Raw genomic sequence first — 6,000 nt, 5'->3', positions numbered from 1 at the left:
AATGGCCTCTGTTTCAATCTTTTGGAATAGTTTATAGAGAATTGGTATCAATTCCTCTTTGGAGGTTTGGTAGAACTCTGCAGTAAACCCATCTGGTCCTGGGCTCTTCTTTGTTGGGAGCCTTCTGATAACAGCTTCAATCTCTTTTATTGTTATTGGTCTGTTCAGAGTTTCTACATCTTCTTGGCTCAGTTTTGGTAGTTTGTATGTGTCCAGAAATTTATCCATTTCCTACAGATTTTCAAATTTGTTGGCATGTAGTTGTTTATAGTAGTCTTTAATGATTTCTTGTATTTCTGAGGTATCAGTTGTAATATCACCTTTTTCATTTCTAATTTTTATTTGGGTTTTCTCTCTTCTTTTCTTGGTTAGCCTTGCTAATGGTTTGTCAATTTTATTCATCTAAAAAAAAACCTTTTTGTTTCATTGATCTTTTGTGTCATTTTTCAGGTTTCTATTTCATTTAGTTCTGCTCTAATATTAATTATTTCTTTCCATCTACCAATTTTGGGTTTGTATTGTTTTTGTTTTTATAGTTCTTTAAGGTGAAGTGTTAGGTTGTTTACTTGCCATCTTTCCATTCTTCTGAAGTAAGCATTTAATGTGGTAAGTTTCCCCCCTAGTACTGCTTTCACAGTATCCCATAGGTTTTGGTATGATGTGTCATTATTTCCATTAGTTTCAAGAACTTTTTTGATTTCCTGTTTAATTTCTTCTTGGACGCATATGTGATTAAGTAGTATGTTGTTCAATTTCCATGCGTTTATATAGTTTCCAGAGTTTCATTTGTTATTTATTTCTAATCAATTGTGATCTGAAAAGATACATGGAATATTTCCAATTGTTTTGAATTTGTTGAGACTTGATTTGTGAACTAACATGGTCTACCCTGGAGAATGTTCCATGTGCTGATGAGAAGAATGAATATTCTGAGGTTGTTGGATGGAATGTTCTGTAGATATCTGCCAAATCCAATTGGTCTAAAGTGTTCTTTAGGTCTTGTGTTTCTCTATTGATTTTTTGCCTAGATGATCTGTCCAATTTTGAGAGTGGGGTATTCAGGTCCCCTGGTTTGATGATATTAGTGTCTATCTCATTCTTTAGGTCTAATAATGTTTGCTTTATAATCTGGCTGCTCCAATGTTGGGTGCATATAATATTTATGATTGTTATGTCTTCTTGATGCATAGATCCTTTTATCATTATACAGTGGCCTTCTTTATCTCTTTTTTATGAATTTCGGTTTAAAGTCTATTTTATCTGATGTAAGAATAGCTACTCCAACTCCTTTTTCATTTCTATTTGCATGGTATATCTTTTTCCATCCTTTCAATCTTAGTCTATGTGTGTCTTTACAGGTGAGGTGAGTCTCTCGAAGGCAGAATATTGTTGGGTCCATCTTTTTAATCCAGTCAGTCAGTCTATGTCTTTTGAGTGGGGAATTTAATCCTTTTACATTTAAAGTTATTATTGAAAGGTGTTGATTTACTCCTAGCATTTTATTGATTTTTGTTTAGATGTCTTCAGTATCTTTTGTTCCTTTCTGATTTTGTTTGTCTTCTGTGTTTGTTGGTTTCTTGGAGTGGTAAACTATTTTTTTGCTTTATTGTTAGCATTTTGGTTTTACTAGTGAGTTTTGTTCTTTCTTGAGTATTCATGGCCGTGATGGTTGTTTTCCAATTACCAAACTCAGTACTTCCTTGAGAATTTCTTGTAAAGCTGGTCGTGTGGTAGTGAACTCCCACAGTTTTTGTTTGTCTGAGAAATATACTCCTTGTCCTTCATTTCAGAAGGATAGCCTTGCTGGGTAAAGTATTCTTGTCTGACAATTTTTGTCCTTTAGTATTTTGAATATGTCATCCCATTCTTTTCTTGCTTTTAGGGTTTCTGATTAAAAGTCTAATGTTAGTCTGATTGGGGCTCCCTTATAGGTGACTTGCCACTTCTCTCTTGTAGATTTTAAGATTCTCTCTTTGTCTTTGAGCTTTGCCAGTTTGACCATAACATGTCTTGGAGAGGAACTTTTTGGGTTGAATATGCTTGGGGATCTTTGGGCCTCCTGAATCTGAAGATCTGTGACTTTCCCTACACCTGGGAAGTTTTCTGCTATTATTTCATCGAATATGTTTTCAATGCTATTTCCTTTTTCCTCCCCTTCTGGAATACCCATGATTCAGATATTTGAGCACTTAAGGTTGTCTGTTATCTCTCAGATTATCTTCAATTTTTAAAATTCTTTTTCCTTTTTTTCTTCTTTTTTTGGTCTGCCTATGTTAATTCAAACAGCCTGTCTTCAAGGTCAGAAATTCTCTCTTCTGCTTGTTCTAGCCTGCTGGTTACACTCTGTTGTGTTTTTTATTCTGTTGAATGAATCCTTCAGCTCCACAAGCTCTGCTACATTCTTTTTCAGAGCATTGATTTCTTTGTATATTTCTTCTTTCAGGTCCTGTGTATTTTTTCTCATCTCATTGTGCTGTCTGAGTTTTCTTGTATCTCATTTAGTTTCCTTAGAATTGTTGCTCAAATTTCCTTGTCAGTCGTTTCAAGGACTTCCTGTTCTATAGGATCTAGAGCTTGAGTTATTATTTTCCTTTGGTGGTGATATACTTTCTTGATTTTTCATATTTCTTTTTTCTTTCCTTTGGTGTTTAGTAACTGTGGTAGGGGGTATCATGGTCCACTCTTTCCACCTGATATCTGGCCTGGTTCCTGAAGGGACTGCCAATTCTGGTGATGGAGTTTGGATGTGTTGTCCCCTCCAAAACTCATGTGGAAATTTGATCTCTAATGTGGCAAGGAAACTGGATTGGGTCATGGGGGCAGATCCCTCATGAATGGATTAATGCTCTCCCTGGTGAGTGGGGGGATTAATGAGTGAGTTCTTGCTCTATTAGTTCCCATGAGAACTTGTTGCTTAAAAAGGCCCGGGCACCTTCTCTCTCTCTTGCTTCCTCTCTCACCATGTGATCTGCTTGTACCCACTGACAGCCTGCCACTTTTCCGCCATAAGTAGAAGCAGCCTGAGGCCTGTGCCAGATGCAGCTGTCCCAGAATCATAAGCCAAATAAACGTCTTTCCTTTATAAATTACCCAGTCTCAGGTATTTCTGTCATAGAAACACAAAACGGACTAAAACATCTGGGCAGCAGGGACTGCCCTGGGCTGGGGGTCCCATAGCATTCGGCGCCTACCTGATACAGCACAGATGTCTCAGAGCACATGGTCCTGGTGGCTCTTGAGCCTCTCTGGGAGGTAGGAACTGGCCTGGGCATCCCACAGTACCTGCCTGTTCCAGCATGGCTGACTCGGGTCGTGGGGGTCCAGCGGCTCTTAGGCCTCTTTGGCTGTGGGGCTGGCCTGGGCTGGGGTTCCCACTACACCTGCCTGTTCCACTGTGGCTGACTCTGGGTGTGTGGGCCTGGTGGCTCTTGGGCAATGCCGGGTGGCAGGGACTGGCCTGGGCTGGGGGCCCCGCAGCACCTGCCTGTTCTGACACAGCTGACTCAAAGTGTGTGGGCCCAGTGGTTCTTAGGCCTCTTCGGGTGGCAGGGACTGTCCTGGGCTGGGGGCCCCACAGCACCTGCCTGTTCTGGCATAGCTGACTCAAGGTTGTGGGCCCAGTGGCTCTTGGGCCTATCTGGGTGGCAGAGACTGGCCTGGGCTGGGTGTCCTGCAGTACCTGCCTGTTCCAGTGCAGCTGACTTGGGGCATGTGGACCCAGTGGCTCTTGGGCCTCTCTGGGCAGCAGGGACTGACCAGGGCTGGGGATCCTGCGGCATGCAGTGCCTACCTGTTCTGATGCAGCTGACTTGGGGCATGTGGGCCTGGCAGCTCTCCAGCCTATCTGGATGGAGGAGACTGACCTGGGCCAGGGGTCCCACGGCTCCTGCCTGTTCTGACATGACTGACTCAGGATGTGTGGGTCCAGCAGCTCTCAGGCCTCTCTGGATGGCAGGGACTGGCCTGGGCTGGGGGTCCCTTGGCACGTGGCTCTTACCTGTTCCAGCATGGCTCTTGGGCCTCCTGTCGTTGTTTCTTAATAGTTGTAAATCGATTGATTTGTGGGAGAGAGTGATGCTAGGAACCATCTATTCTGCCATCTTGACTGGAAGCCAGAGATCAGATATTTAGACCACGATCACAGGTAAGAAACAGCGGAATCAGGATTTGAACTCCGACTGCCTGGTTCCAGAGTGTGCTCTTCATCACTATGCACCACTAGCAGAAGAGTCATGCATGCTCTGGTTCACCCTAGTCTCCATCAATCGTGCTCATATTCAGTTCTTCACTCATTATATCAACCTGCAAGGCTTCTGTAGATATTCACATTTGCAACTTCAGCATTATATATTTTGTGAGGGAAAGAAAGCCCAGCATATAAATTCAGGATTTTTGCCATAACTTTCCAGGATACTTAACCATACTGTCAAATTACTGACCTCCGGAACTCAAAGCAAATGAATTCCATATATTTACCTATGTGCAATAATTTTGTAATTATTACTATCATCCATTATAATAAATTTCCCACCCCCCAACTTCCTGAGGACTTTTTAAAAACCTATTTATTTTGGTGCAATAGCTTCACAAGTAATTTGTGTTTTCATATGTTAAGGTCAGCATTGTCTAGCAAGTTAGAGGCCCTCAGGCTTGGTAGCTCAAGGATGCTGATAGGATGGTGCAAAGGGAAGCCTCAGAGGCATGCAGCAGGCAGCAGAATGAGGTGACACAGTTCGGAGGAAAGCAGAAGTAATCAGAATCTGAGAAAATTAGCTGAGCAGAGAGGCCAGTCATCCAGAAGAGTCTCGAAAGCAGAGAGAAAATGCTGAAGGGAGCATTTTCACTTGGGCCAAAAGCTCTGAGACGAGAAAGGAAGGCAGGGAATGAGGAGCAACCCGTTGACATTAAGAAGCTCTTGAGAAATTCACTTTCTAATTGGAACTGTAGGTAGGTGTATTAGCCTGTCTCTGTTGCTTATAACAGAATACCTGAAACTGAGTGATTTATAAAGAAATGAAACGTATTTCTTACAGTTTGGAGCAGGGAAGCCCACGATCCAGGACACACATCTGGTAAGGGCCTTCTTGGTGGTGACTCTCCAGAGCAACGCAGGGTGTCACATGGTGAGAATGGGCTGAGCAAGAGAAAGCTGACCTGCTCACTCACTCTCCTCATAAAGCCATTGGAACCACACCCATGACCACCTATTAAACCATCAACCTGTTACTCCATGAATGGATCAGTTCATTCACTAGGGCAGAGTCCTCCATCCCATATTTTGTGAAGGAAAGAAAGCCCAGCATATAAATTCAGGATTTTTGCCATAACTTTCCAGGATACTTAACCATACTGTCAAATTACTGACCTCTGGAACTCAAAGCAAATGAATTCCATATATTTACCTATGTGCAATAATTTTGTAATTATTACTATCATCCATTATAATAAATTTCCCACCCCCCAACTTCCTGAGGACTTTTTAAAAACCTATTTATTTTGGTGCAATAGCTTCACAAGTAATTTGTGTTTTCATATGTTAAGGTCAGCATTGTCTAGCAAGTTAGAGGCCCTCAGGCTTGGTAGCTCAAGGATGCTGATAGGATGGTGCAAAGGGAAGCCTCAGAGGCATGCAGCAGGCAGCAGAATGAGGTGACACAGTTCGGAGGAAAGCAGAAGTAATCAGAATCTGAGAAAATTAGCTGAGCAGAGGCCAGTCATCCAGAAGAGTCTCGAAAGCAGAGAGAAAATGCTGAAGGGAGCATTTTCACTTGGGCCAAAAGCTCTGAGACGAGAAAGGAAGGCAGGGAATGAGGAGCAACCCGTTGACATTAAGAAGCTCTTGAGAAATTCACTTTCTAATTGGAACTGTAGGTAGGTGTATTAGCCTGTCTCTGTTGCTTATAACAGAATACCTGAAACTGAGTGATTTATAAAGAAATGAAACGTATTTCTTACAGTTTGGAGCAGGGAAGCCCACGATCCAGGACACACATCTGGTAA

Source organism: Galeopterus variegatus, unplaced genomic scaffold, assembly GCF_000696425.1.
Source record: "Galeopterus variegatus unplaced genomic scaffold, G_variegatus-3.0.2 Scaffold12256, whole genome shotgun sequence".
In the NCBI taxonomy this organism is placed as follows: domain Eukaryota; kingdom Metazoa; phylum Chordata; class Mammalia; order Dermoptera; family Cynocephalidae; genus Galeopterus; species Galeopterus variegatus.
This window is presented reverse-complemented; position numbering follows the sequence as displayed.